The following is a 13,154-nucleotide window of genomic DNA, read 5'->3' as shown; positions in this document are numbered from 1 at the left end:
GTCAGAGGTCCTTTAGTTGTTTGGTGTGCTGTGTTGATACAGTAGTGATGCTGCAAGGCTGGATAAGTGTCTAAGGAACAACGCTTTGAAATTGTGATTAAGTGTGATGTATCCAGTTCATGAAAGGCAGTTAAGAATCTTCCAATAAACTGATATGCAAAAGAAGTGAGAATATTATTTAAAAGCAGTGAAGAATTTCTAGATAACATTCACCTTTATAGAATTAATGAAAAACATGAGCATTTAAGAATTCATGTCCATAGTTAATTCTGAAGAAAACATTTACAGCAATAAAAGATTGAGCACAGGGTGTAACCAAACATATCCTGCACTATCCCTTTTCTCTATTGCTAGATTTAGTGAAACATGAGCATGAGTTAATAACATAAGAAGACAAAACAGAGATTAAGAAAAACTTATTATTCCATCAGCCAACACAAGAATTCTGCAAAAGCACGCATGTCATCAGCAAGACATCAAATTTTCAGGAAATCACTGAGCTGGTCCAGCCCTTTGTATTAGATAATCTGAAAGTATACAATACATTTGCCTCAGAGTGAAAATCACCAACCCCTCATGCGTTGCTAAGGGGGGTATATATACAAAATTTACATGAGAAAAATATCAAAGAAATGAGTTAATGGCTCATTAATGTTATGCCAACTCCTGGAGCCTTGTAGCTGAGAAAGTTAATGCTGTAATAACTCTTCAGTGCTTTAGCTATCCAAAATTGTCAGAAACTGTTGACTTGGTGGTTGTTGGAGTTGGCTGAGGGTACGATGTCCAAAATTTGCGTATCTTCTTATCCTTTGGGCTAGTTGTCATTCTCCATGTGCTGAGTCACCTTTCAGCTGCTTTAAATGCCAACTTTATTCTGCTGTTTGTCTTCTAGTGAGTTGGAGCTGGCAATGACCGAACAACTAGAGCTATCGTGGTAGAATTTGAAGCATTTCCTGCCACCAATCCTCCTTGGGCAATTGATGTCTTCGAATTTTTACTAAAGTTTCATCGGCCTCTGTATATCTGTAAAAATTTGGAGGAATTTCAAAAAGGTGCTTTACCTCATTTTCAATAAAAAACAGGCCTTCAAGTTTATTGTATAGGCTTTGTCCTGTTGGAGGCCCTGTTTCCTCAGAAGTACTGCCAGATGCAGTGATTTGATTTTCAATATAAGTTGCCATTTTGTTGGTATACTGCTCTCTGGAGATCAGTCTTCGTGCACCACTTAGTAGGCTGGGCAGTCCTTTTGCTTGCAGTGCTGCCATTTTGAGTTGGTATTCATCCACCTCATCCTGTATTTCATAGCACTTCCTCTCCACAGTTTGTACATAATTCCTGAGAGTGAGAGGACAGCCTCTGTTCTGTTGACTATGCCAATGGCTACCAGTTCCTCCTTTTCTTGTATGTTCAAAAAGTCTATCATTCTATTGGCCTGGTCAGGCCTGTTTCCTAGCGCTGTCTTGGCCCTTTGAATCTCTGTCTGTGCCTGGCCAATTAAATCCATCTACTCATGTATGGTTTTAATTGACTTCCATTGCTTAGTGATGGATTGGTCAATTTTGGCCCATAGAATCCTTTTTGTTTCAGCCATGGTGCTTTCCAGATTCAGCTCTTTCTCCAACGCCTTTATTCTTTCCTTTAGGGCATTTATTTCTCTGCCTTGTTCTGCCACAGTTATTTTTGATTTGTCATATTTGGCATCTAATTCTGCCAATTTTTCCTTGGCATGTTTTATTTCATTTGCCTGGAGCTCCATTTCTTTAACGGCCTTAGTCAATTCTTCCACGCTTGTGCTGGAATCTGGAGCTGTTGTTGTTGCTCCTGCTTCTATTGTGGGAGCCACTGCTGCCTCTGTAGTTGTTGCAGTGGTTGAAGTAGTTGGAGGAGCTTGGGATGTAGATTCTCCCTGTTTATCTTGTAATGCCCCTTCAAGCTCTTTCTCCAAATCGAGGACCTTCTGGTTTAGTTGCATTATGAGGTCCAGTTGCTCATCAACCTGTTTTTCCTTTTGTAGCTCTGCTGTTTGAGGGTGCTCTGTGGGCAGCAGCTTTAACCTCTTCTTTAATGCATTGAGGTCATCCTCCTTTTTCTTCATAAGGGCCCTTACACCCTTTGGATCCTTAGGATCATGTCCTAGGTCGATAATAATGTCCTCAAGTGATTTTATTCCGTTGTCTTTGGCTAGGGAGGACACTCTTTCAAAATCCAACTGAGTGTTGGTATTTTTTAGTGACTCTTTTAGTTCATGGGCCATGGTTGCCCTGTCCACCAAGGTTGCATAGACCATTTCTCCAGTCTGTTTGTGGAGTTCAATTTGGTCCATCGGATGGATGTCTTTGGCTAGGACCTCCACCCTTGTCTTCACATAATCTGCCGCTAATTTTGGATGGGGCACTGTAGGTTTGAAATGGCTGAGGATCATTTTCTCCTCTTGAATGTCATATATAGACATTAGCCTTTCTTTTTGGGCTGGTGTTGCATTTAGAAATTGTTTATAAACCTCCACCCTCAACAAGTCATGCTGTGCCTTTATTTGCTTGAAAGAAGCCTTAGTGATTTTGGGCTTCTTGCTCTGCTGAGAGGAGGAGGACACCTCCAAACCAAGTTGTAATCCTTGCTCCTGCTGAAAGGAGCTTGTACCTGTATGCTGGCTGCCCTCCCTGTCTTTCCTTGAACTGTCAAGGACTTCTTCAGTGATGTCTTCTACCTCTGGGGAGTGAGCCCTTTGCCTTTTGGTCTGGGGTTGTTGGGAGGATCCACTAGCAGGAGTGGACTCTTCTCTGTCTCTCTTCGTACCCCTCTCCTCCTGTGCTGGGGTCTGCAAAATTGGAGCTGTTGGTGGCTCAGTTTGTGGAGGGGGAGTCTGCTCTTGTTGCTGCTCATTTAAAAGGGCAGGATTTTCTTTCACGGTTTCTTCTTCAGCACCCATTATTCCTTTCCCTTTGTCTGTACCTGGTGCTGCTGTAGAATGTGCTTGTGTGGCTGGTGCAGTTATTGAGGCCGAGGTCCCTTCTCATGCTGAGTGCAGCCATTTGAAGGGTACCTGCTGCACAGAATCTAGGTCAAGAGTCTTTTCCAATTCCTTGACATTCTTTTGCATTATCTCTTCTTCAGTTAATTTTTCAATTAAAGTATCCTGCTGCCATTCTTGCTGGTTGGCATATTTTTCAATGTGTGGATATTTGCAATGCTTATAACCTAGTAGCTTGTACTTGACTCTTCTAGCAGTAATGAAGCCTTCAGGGTCGTAAGGGACCCACCGGAAACTGTGTGATAGCTTGTATTTGTCTTTGAGGATTAGGTCAACATCTTCCCATCCTTCTTTTTTATTCATGATGAAGGGTCCCACCTGGTGCTTGAACTTGAGATGGGCTTTCTTTTTGGATCTGTGAAAGTGAGTGAGGTCAGAGTGAATTAACTGCCTATAATACTCCAAGGCAAATATCCTCATAGGCACATATTTTGGGAGCCTGTATGGACAGAGCTCACAGCCATAGACTTTGATGACTGTATGATCCTCATATAGGTACCAATCACCTATTTTGTAATTCTTGGAGAGCTGCAGGACTTTCTGTATTTCAATTGATATTCTGGGAGGAGGGGACCTCATCAATAAACAAGAGACAGGGTATACAAATTGGTCAATAAATTCACAATAGGAATATGGTGAATTTTGGACTTCGTGAAAGCCAGATGTCCAGAAGATAACAGATCTTCTTTCCCCTTTATAATCCAGCTTTTTGATGTAGCATGGAAAAACCTCAGACTGATAGTACATGAAAAGGTGGTAGATATAGGATGAGTACTTGAAGACGCCCTGACTGTCTACTTTGCACAACTGATCATGAATCTTGTTAGCTATGAACTTGGCAAAGTTATATTTGCGGGCAGAGGGTAGGCCTGGGCTGTAAGCAGCTAGCAATACCAGCATTGTTTCATCCACATGCTCACTGGTTCTGTATCCCAATACATAAGCAATCATGTCCAACAATAGTCTGCCTACCTCAGTAAAATAGACATCCAAGTAGGGAGGTGGCCCTGTGGGCTGGCATTCAGGTCTCATAAATGTCATGGTGATCTTCTGAATATCCTCACTGGTCATCTTGGCACCAGTGTCCAGTAGATAATTCATGGAAAAAGGGAACAACAGCTCAGTTTGATCAAAGTGGAGCATCTTATTGATGGATTCAGGATTAATGTGAAAGAGGATGCTCCCAGATGGAGACTTAATAGCTATGTGCTGTACATCATAATTTTCAGCACATAGGCGAATAATCTCAGGGAAAACATTGACAGAGGGGAGACAGTAGTATGGTAGATTTGACTCCCATATCCCATATGTATCCTGGCCATTCAGGTAGTCATCTCTTAATTGCCTGAAGGTCTGCAAAAAGTCCCTGTTACCCACAAAGTCTTCGATGAGGTAGTCCCTGTCAGCAAGAGGTAAGGACTCCAGGTCCTTCTTTGGTGCATTTATAGGAGCAGCACTGAGGGCTGTGGGTGCAGGAGAAGCCATTGTGTAGTCTGAATCTGAACCAGGTGAGTGCAATGGTTTGCAAGGTTCCCAAAGCTTAAGTGACAGGTTTACTGTAGATAAAGCTTGAAATTTTCTTCAAAGTGGAATAAGCAGGCTTGGCAGACCTGTCTCTGCTGTTTTTTGGTAAATTCACAGGGATTGTGAATTGATGAGGATGGTTGCAGAGGGTATGCGGGCTTCAATTTGGTGACATGCAGACTTGGGCCTCCACCTGGCAAAAGGGAACAATGTCGGGCAACTCGGGGCTAAATTTGTAATTTTGAAGCCGCGAATTATTGTTTGAATGTCAAATTCTTGGAGCTGGGGCAATGTGGGTTGATTTAATTGCAAATTAAGTAGTAGACAGTGTGTAATTTAGGATTTGAGCGATTCTTATTGGATAATTCGCATAGAAATGGCATGCATAGGGGTGAAACAAGGAACTTGCGGTGAATACTTGGAAAGATAACACTGAACGTCCTCGGGCCGAGCAGGGGGAGCTCACTGTAGCTGGATTGATAAGTTATAGCAGCCAAAACTTTGAATTTGATGACCTGGAGGCAATTTCACGGCGAACAGGTTAACAGTGGTTGCATCCCTTTCGCTTGAAAATGACAACAAACGGATAGTTTGGCTGTTTTTAACGACAAATTTGGGCAAAAGGGTCATTGGCGCTTTTTCCGCCAATGACGTCAGCATGACGTCATGGCGGGCCCGAGGTACGGAGGGTGACGTGGACGCTGAGCTGGAGGCCAGCGTGGACGGACATGGTGGCGGGCAGAGAACAGTGGCAGGGGGACGTGGAGGGCCACGCGGTGCGGGGGTGGGCGGAGGTCGCGCAACGTCATGGTGACGTGTAGTTGACGTAGCAGGGGAGGTGGTAAACCGAGAGGTGGTAAGCGGTCTCCCCGCACCACCTTTGCGCAAAGGCGGTATCGGGGAGGGGGGCCCCGAACAACCCCGCTGCATGCCACGCGTCCTGGGTACGGCCCCCAATACCGCCATTCCCCAGACGTTAAAGGGCGACGGGTCGGGATCTGGGATTGACCGCCCACCATTGGATCGGGGGTGGCAGACGGTTGGCGGGTATTCTTGATCAAGGCGCAGTTTCGGGTTGGGTCCCGCCCAACTATTAAAATATTAAATTTAATATTTGTGGCGCGGGACCATAGGTTTTGGGTTTCTCGTGGGTTTTTTCGGGGTATGGGTTAATCTGTGGGGGGAGAGAGGGTTTAAAGTGGGTTTTTTTAGAGGGAAAGGGGCCTTTTGTGGAATTTTTCGGAAAGAGGGGAGATGATGGATTAGGGGGAGGTTATTACTCTAACCAGAGGTTAGAGTAATCCCATGACAGGGTTGACCATAGTCCCTGGTGGACTAATGTCTCCCTTAACAAATTTATTTAGCTATAGTGCTAACAAGGGGGGGATATTTATACATGTTTAGGGGTTTATACACCATGGTGTTATAATAGTAGGGGAAGGGAAACATAAGGGATTTAGTGTAGATACAGTCAGTAGTTAGTACTGGGGGGGAATGAGAATGGGAAATGGTGCTTACTAAGCTTTTTAGGAATCAAACTTAGTCAGGGAGTAGATCAAAATGAAAAGAATTTTTACACAAGAAATGTGGCTTCTTTTCAAAGAAAGAAGTCATTTATGACATCAAATTTGTATAAATGAAGAGCACAAGGAGGACTGGTCAGGCAGATCCTGCAGTCCTCATGGGAGGTTAGTCAGAAACTTTGAAGGGAATGAGGGAAGTTAGTGATGACGTTAGCACTTTGCCACTTAGGCCATTGCTCTTGCCTTTCCTGCTGATGGCCACTCTGATTTACTCTAAATGATGTACTTGGATTTATCTTTCTGCAACCTTCCACTGCCTACCCTGCCTATTTCCTAGCATTTTTTGTTACTTCAAGGAGGGTGCTCTTGGACTTGCAAACCCTTAGGTGCCTTTTCTTTTCCTTTGGCTTTTCTTTTGATTTTCTATCTAAGGCTATCCTTATTGCTTCCAAGGCCCCAGATTAAAGAGTTGGGAACCTTCTTTCTCTACCTAACTACTTTGTCTGCCAAGATTGAACTGTTTGGACAGACTTCTTTCTCTAATCTATAACAAAAAATTGAAACATGGCCTGACCCAGATTAGGCTGTTGGATCATCCATTGGGAGATAGGGCAGCATCAACCAAATGTAAATGTGTGTCTCCCATCAGAATATGAGATCATTGCATTCCCAAAGTAGATCATATTGGAACTTCCCATGCCAATCATGAAAAATGAAACCTATTGGTATAGGTAGCTAACAGTGGCTCCATTTGGAGATGGTTTTTCTTCTTGAAAGATCAAGAACAGCAGGTCAGAATGCCTTGGCCCTTGATCTGTTCTTACCAAAATTTGAAAATTCTCTCTATGTACTTCAAAACTGGAGGCTATTACCTCTGTGGAATTTCTAGCATATGAAGCCCCTTCCTGTTTATTTGTAGTGGCTTCTCAAACTGAACTATTTGTGGACTGAAAGAAAATATATACAGCTGATTATGTACAGAAGGGGAAACTCTGTTATATGCATGGAAAGTAGTCGAAATAATGCTTCAACATCCTTCCGTTTACAGGACCTTCACCTAAGTCAGTGCCATCCAAATTTTCCAAAAAATAAGTGTTATTTCCCTGTAGTGCTTGTATGACAAAAGGTCCTCTCCAAAGGGAGTCAAATTTGCCATGCTTACCCGTGTCTTCTCTTCTTGAATCCCACTTAAGCACTTTGTCCCCTATGAAGAAATCTTCAGCCTTAGTTCTTCTGTCAAAGGCTTTCTTCAATTTTCTTGTAGGATTTGAACTCTGCTATACACTTGATCTCTTGTTTGCTGCAGACATATTATCTGATTCATCCTTCTCTACATGTCATTTGGCTCAGCTTGACTTTCTTGGAGTAACTTCATGACAGGTACCCCTAGTGATGAAGGAAATTTGGCTTCTAATCCATAAACTAACTCATATGGGCTGACCCCAATGGACCTCTTGGTTGTTAGTCTGTCTGCCCATAAGGCATTCACAAGCTTCTTATGCCAATTCTTCTTATTTTCTTCCAACACCTTCTTTATGATGTTCACAAGGCTTTTATTTGATGATTCAGCTAGGCCATTTCCTTGGGGATGGTATGCAGTAGAATGGCCCAAGGTAATGTGAGATTTGTGGCAGAAATTCACCATCTTCTTAGATCTGAAAGCAGCAGCATTGTCTATTATTATCTTATCAGGACAACCAAATCTTGAAAGGATATTGGTCTTGAGGAACTGAATGATAGTGGAATCATTTGCTTGTCTACATGGGATGGATTCAATCCATTTGGTGAAGTAGTCTGTGGTTGTGAGGATCCATCTATGTTGGCCTGAAGATGAGGGATGAATTTCCCCAATGAAATCCAAGCCCCATTGCTGAAACGGTCTCTCTGTTGCAATAGGCCTTAAAGGGAGTGGCAGTAACTTTCTTTTTCCCTCAAATATTTGACACTTGTGGCATGAGGTAGTAAATTTTTTAACATCAGAGAAGACAGTGGGCCAATAGTAACCAGCCCTCAGTATCTTATCCACAGTGGACTTCCAATACAAGTGTCCACCACAATCACCTGCATGAAACTCTTCCATGATTTTGTTAGTCTCACTCTCAATTAAGCAGTTTAACAATATACCCTCATGGTTTTTCCAAAGCAAGTTGCCACCCATGACACAAAATTTTGAAGCTTTTATTTTTAGGAACCTACATTTAGTTATGGACAATCCTGGTGGAGCACACAGGTTTTGTAACACATAACATATATCAGAATACCAAGGGGATTGTTCAAAGGCTACATTGATCTTTGGAGTCGCGAGCTCCGATTCACTGTCCAGTTGGTTGATGTCTAAAGCTTGAAAGTTTGCCTCTGTCATTAATTTGGCCAAACCTTGCCCTTTTATTAGTTTTGTAGGTTTTATTTCAATATCAAATTCTAAAATGTTGGCAATCCATTTTCCTCTTCTGCCCTCTATGTTCTCTTGAGTAAGTATGTCTTTCACAATGGGACTTGGTACATAAGCTATAACATGGGAGTATAGGATGTAAATCCTAAAGTCTTTGATGGCTTTGACCAAAGCATAAGCTTGTTTCTCCATGATTTGATATTTCAGAGGTGCATCTCTAAGAGCTCTACTAAAGAAAGCAATGGGTTTTTCATTTCCTTGGTCATCTTTCTGTAATAAGACAGCAGCAATGGTGTGCTGGGAAGCAAAGGAGAAAATGATAAATTCTCTGTCAAATTGAGGATTTGTTAAGATTGGTGTTTGGGTAAGGACCAGCTTTATGCCTTGAAAAGCTTGATTTGCTTCTACTGTCCATTTCACTTTTGAATCCTTCTTTAGCATGTTATTTAGTATTCTGATTAATTCTGCTAAGTTTGGGATAAACCTCCTTAAAAATTTAATCTTTCCCAAGAAGGCTTGTAATTCTTTGATGTTTCTAGGGTGGGGCATTTGCAAGATAGCCTGTACCCTATCTGGGTCAATTCTAATGCCATCCTTTGAAATGATGTGACCTAACAGCTTACCTTCTTCTAAACCAAACAGGGATTTCTTGGGATTTAAAGAAATTCCATACTTCCTACAGGTTATCAATATTTGCCTTAGATGTTTCAAATGTTCTTGGTCAGATTTTGAGAAAGGTGTGAGATCATCTAAATAAATGACAAGGAAGTCATGAATCTCTTTAGCAAAAGAAATATCCATTGCTCTTTGAAATGTAGCCCCTGCATTCTTCAATCCAAAAGGCATTTTTGCATACTTGAAGGTTCCCCATGGGGTTGTAAATGCTGTTTTGTCCTGATCATCAGGGTGAACTAGGATCTGGTTGAAACCTGAGAATCCATCAAGTAAAGAAATTCTTGAGGCCCCCACTACTCTTTGCAAGATGTGATCCATCTTGGGTAAGGGGTAATTATCTTTCAAGGACACTTGATTCAAGTTCCTTAGATCAACACAAAGCCTTATTTCACCAGTTTTCTTTCTGGTAGGAACCAAGTTTGAAACCCAATCAGAAAATCTGATTGGTGCTATGATGCCAGCCTTAAACAATTTTTGTACCTCTTGCTCCATTGCTGGGAGAAGCATAGGATTGATCCTCCTCAATTTTTGCTTAAATGGTTTTTGATTTGGCTTGAGAGGGATAGTGTGTTGAATAACAGAGGTGTCATAGGATTTTAAATCATCATAACTCCATGCAAAGACATCTTGGAATTCTTTAAAGAGGTCAATGTATTTAGGCTTCTGATCAGGTGGTAAAGATGCAGACAATTTAATTATCTTGGGTTGTTCTGTAGTTCCAATGTTACACTCTTCTGTGGTAGTATTGAGGGGTTGCAATTTTGGCTTCCTGAGAATATCATTTGAGTCGAAAATGTCTTCTAAGGGAGTAAGGCCTGTTGGGAGGAAATTGTCCTTCAGTTGTATAATTTCTGCTTCATTACCAGCTATCTCTTCACAACTGATTTGTTTAAGTTCTTGTAGGTTTTCTTTGTTAAAAATGGTTGGATGTAACATTTGGTTTGCTTTTTTGGGCGAAATACTTGTTTGGTGCTGTTCACCTAGTGTTTGTGAATCACTTGTAGCCTCCATATCAATGTTTAGCCCTGAAAATTCTTGCTGTAAAGTCAAAAATTGATTTATATGGGTATCATCCTCAAACACTTGCTAGTCCTTGACATTATTAGGGACATAAGGTCTGTGTTTTACCTTGGCTGTAAAGCAATGCTGGGGTTCAAAAGGAAGTTTACAAGTGCTTGCAAATGTAGCCAAACTATGAGCATGCAGGTTATGGGTTCTAGGAATTTTGGTAATTTGAAATTCAGTGAAGGACTGTAGTAGTTCAGCAGCAACAGATCTATAAGATCTCAGTCTTTGGTCATTGGTGACAAAATTACCCTTTACTTGTTGGATAACTAGGTCTGAGTCTCCTAGGATTGAAACTTTTATGGAATGTAAGGATTTTACTAGCTTGAGGCCTAGTAAGAGAGCTTCATATTCTGCCATATTGTTGGTGCACCTGAAGTTTAACTTATAGACTCGGCCTTCTGCATGACTATTTTGTTTATTATGTATCCAAACCCCTGCTCCTGCCCCTAACTTGTTGACTGACCCATCAAATTCAAGGAACCATAGGATATCTTGTTTTAGGGAAGAATTGTCAACTGTTATGGGAGTTAGCATCAACAACTTGAAATCTTGGCTTACATTTGGTTTTCCTTCTTGAACTGCTTTGTTAATTGATTTCTCAATCATTATTTCTTGAACAACTGTTTCTTCATTTATATGCTGATCTTGTTTTAATGTTTGGTTTTCTACATCATTTGTGGGACCTCTATTATCATTGAAGAGAATATAGGAGTCTATGTCAGAATGGACAGCCTATATGGAAAAGTTTTGAGGTTTTTCTTCACTGCTGACCATGTATTTCATAAGTGACTCTCTATATAACCTCTTGGGTTGACCAAAGACTGAGATGGTGGCATATGACATGTCTAATTGTAGGGAACCTTGGAGTTTAGCCCCCCATGATCTTGATAAGAGCATCCCATATTTGGGTGGGATATCAGCAACTACAACATCCATTAGAATTGTTTTATTTGGGTACTGAACAAGGGAGACACATAAGTCTTTTATTAAGCCTAAACACTTAACTTGGTTGGAGTCAAATGAGAATAGGTCCTTATATGGTCTTGTAATATCTAGATTCAATCTCTCCATGACTGATTTAGGCATCAGGTTGTGAGAGGCACCTGAGTCAAACATTGCATTTTGTAGTATCTTATCATGAACATGCAGGCTGACATAGAAAGGTAAGATCCCTGTAACTGCTGTCTTTCCATCAACCTCTGGACCGAAAAGCAATTCTGGGGTGTCATCCAACACATTGACATTATCTTTATTACGAGTAAGTTGTAGGGACTTCTTGATTTGTTGTTTATAAATGTCATTCTTGGCTAGTTCTGAGAGAGGAATAGCTACCTTCAATTTGCCAATTTCAGCTTCTAAGTCAAAGGGTCTTTCAGATTGGATCTTGGTGTTGTGGGTGACAGCCTTTTCCTTGTTCACTAGTTTTTCCTCTTGGTTCTTATCTTGATCTTGAGGCTTGTCCTTCTTACTCATCTCTTGAGGAGTGTTACTTGGATTAGGGTGCAAGGGTGATGTAGCCATAGGCTGTTGTTTTGAAGGCAATTGTTCAGTGACTTCTTGAACGATTATTTCATTTGTAACCGAATCAGTTGTGTCATTTGGTTCTGTGACTATGGCTCTTTTGGGCTGCTGGCTATCCTTTGTTTTTTCAGGCTGTGTTACATTTATAGTTCTGCTTCTTAGCTTATATTGCTTATGAACTTCATAAACAGCTGTGTCATAGCCTTGTTTAAAGTCAAATGACTCACCTGACCTGGTTTGGAATTGCTGAATGTCATCATCCTTATGATCCTCTTGACTCAGAAAAACTTGTTGCTCATCATTCAGGCCCATCAGGTTAATGTGGGTGTCATCTGTTTGATCATTTGAAGTGGATGCCTCAGTATAGTTTTCCTGGAAAGGAGGTCTTATGTCCGGATCAGAACCGGCCTTGCCAACGTTTAGGTTTTGATTTCTCCTAAAATTGGGATTCCTGATAGGGTTATTTTGTGGTGCTTCCCATGATGACTTTCTCTCAACTGATTCTACTCTATCACCCAATCTCTTCATACCAGTGAGTATTGCATCCAGTTTTTGATCAAAGGCTAAGGGTTCTTCTTTGAAAGTGGTTCTCTTTTCCAATCTTGCCCTGTTTCTTTTGGCAATCAGGTTAGCCTCTACTGTGACAGCAACCTTTTGGGCATCTTCAAGGGTTTCAGGGGCTCTTTCCTTCAACTGATATGCCATATCAGGGTCAAAACCATCAGGAAATTTGTACAAGGCTAAATCAGGAGGAGGTCTTAAATTCTGTGGTATTGTGTTATATACGTTGTTGAATCTTGCACAATACTCCAAAACGGTCTCTTGAAGACCTCGTTTGATTGTATCATATTCACCAAGTATGTGCAGGGGATCTTTCTTTTTCTCCCATCTGTTAGTAAAGGCTTGATAAAGCTAATCAGGAGTTGTGATGGTATTTACAGCCAGTGATCTAAACCAAGTTCTTACATCCCCTGTGAGGCTCTGAACAAAGATTCTAATTCTCACACTCTCATCATCTATTTCATAGCTCTCAAAATGGTCTTGCATCCTTCTGGCATGCTGAATTGCTGTGAAAGGGCCAGTGGAGTCAAAATATGAGATCTTGGATTGGTAGTCCTGAGGTAGAGCTGCAGCATTAGCAGGCAACTGCATGGGTGCATATCTATTAGCCATATTTGCAGGATTTATAGGATTGACAGGGATAATTGGGATAACATGAACGAATGGTATAACAGGGGTAGTGGGAACGGTAGAAACTAGAGTGTTGGTCAAGGGAATATGTGCAGTGGATAGAGGTGTGAAAGGAGGGCTTTGAGATGTGGATGGTGAACTGGGGGAATCAAGGGTAGACCGAAATAAAACCTTGATTGGAGTTGGAACAGGGTTTGGATAAGCTGTCTCAGGACTTAAATCAGCAAGA

The sequence above is a fragment of the Pinus tabuliformis genome, chromosome 1_2 (genome assembly GCF_031772625.1).
Source record: "Pinus tabuliformis cultivar Carrire ecotype Pingquan chromosome 1_2, CPIR1, whole genome shotgun sequence".
NCBI classification, from domain to species: Eukaryota; Viridiplantae; Streptophyta; class Pinopsida; order Pinales; family Pinaceae; genus Pinus; species Pinus tabuliformis.
This window is presented reverse-complemented; position numbering follows the sequence as displayed.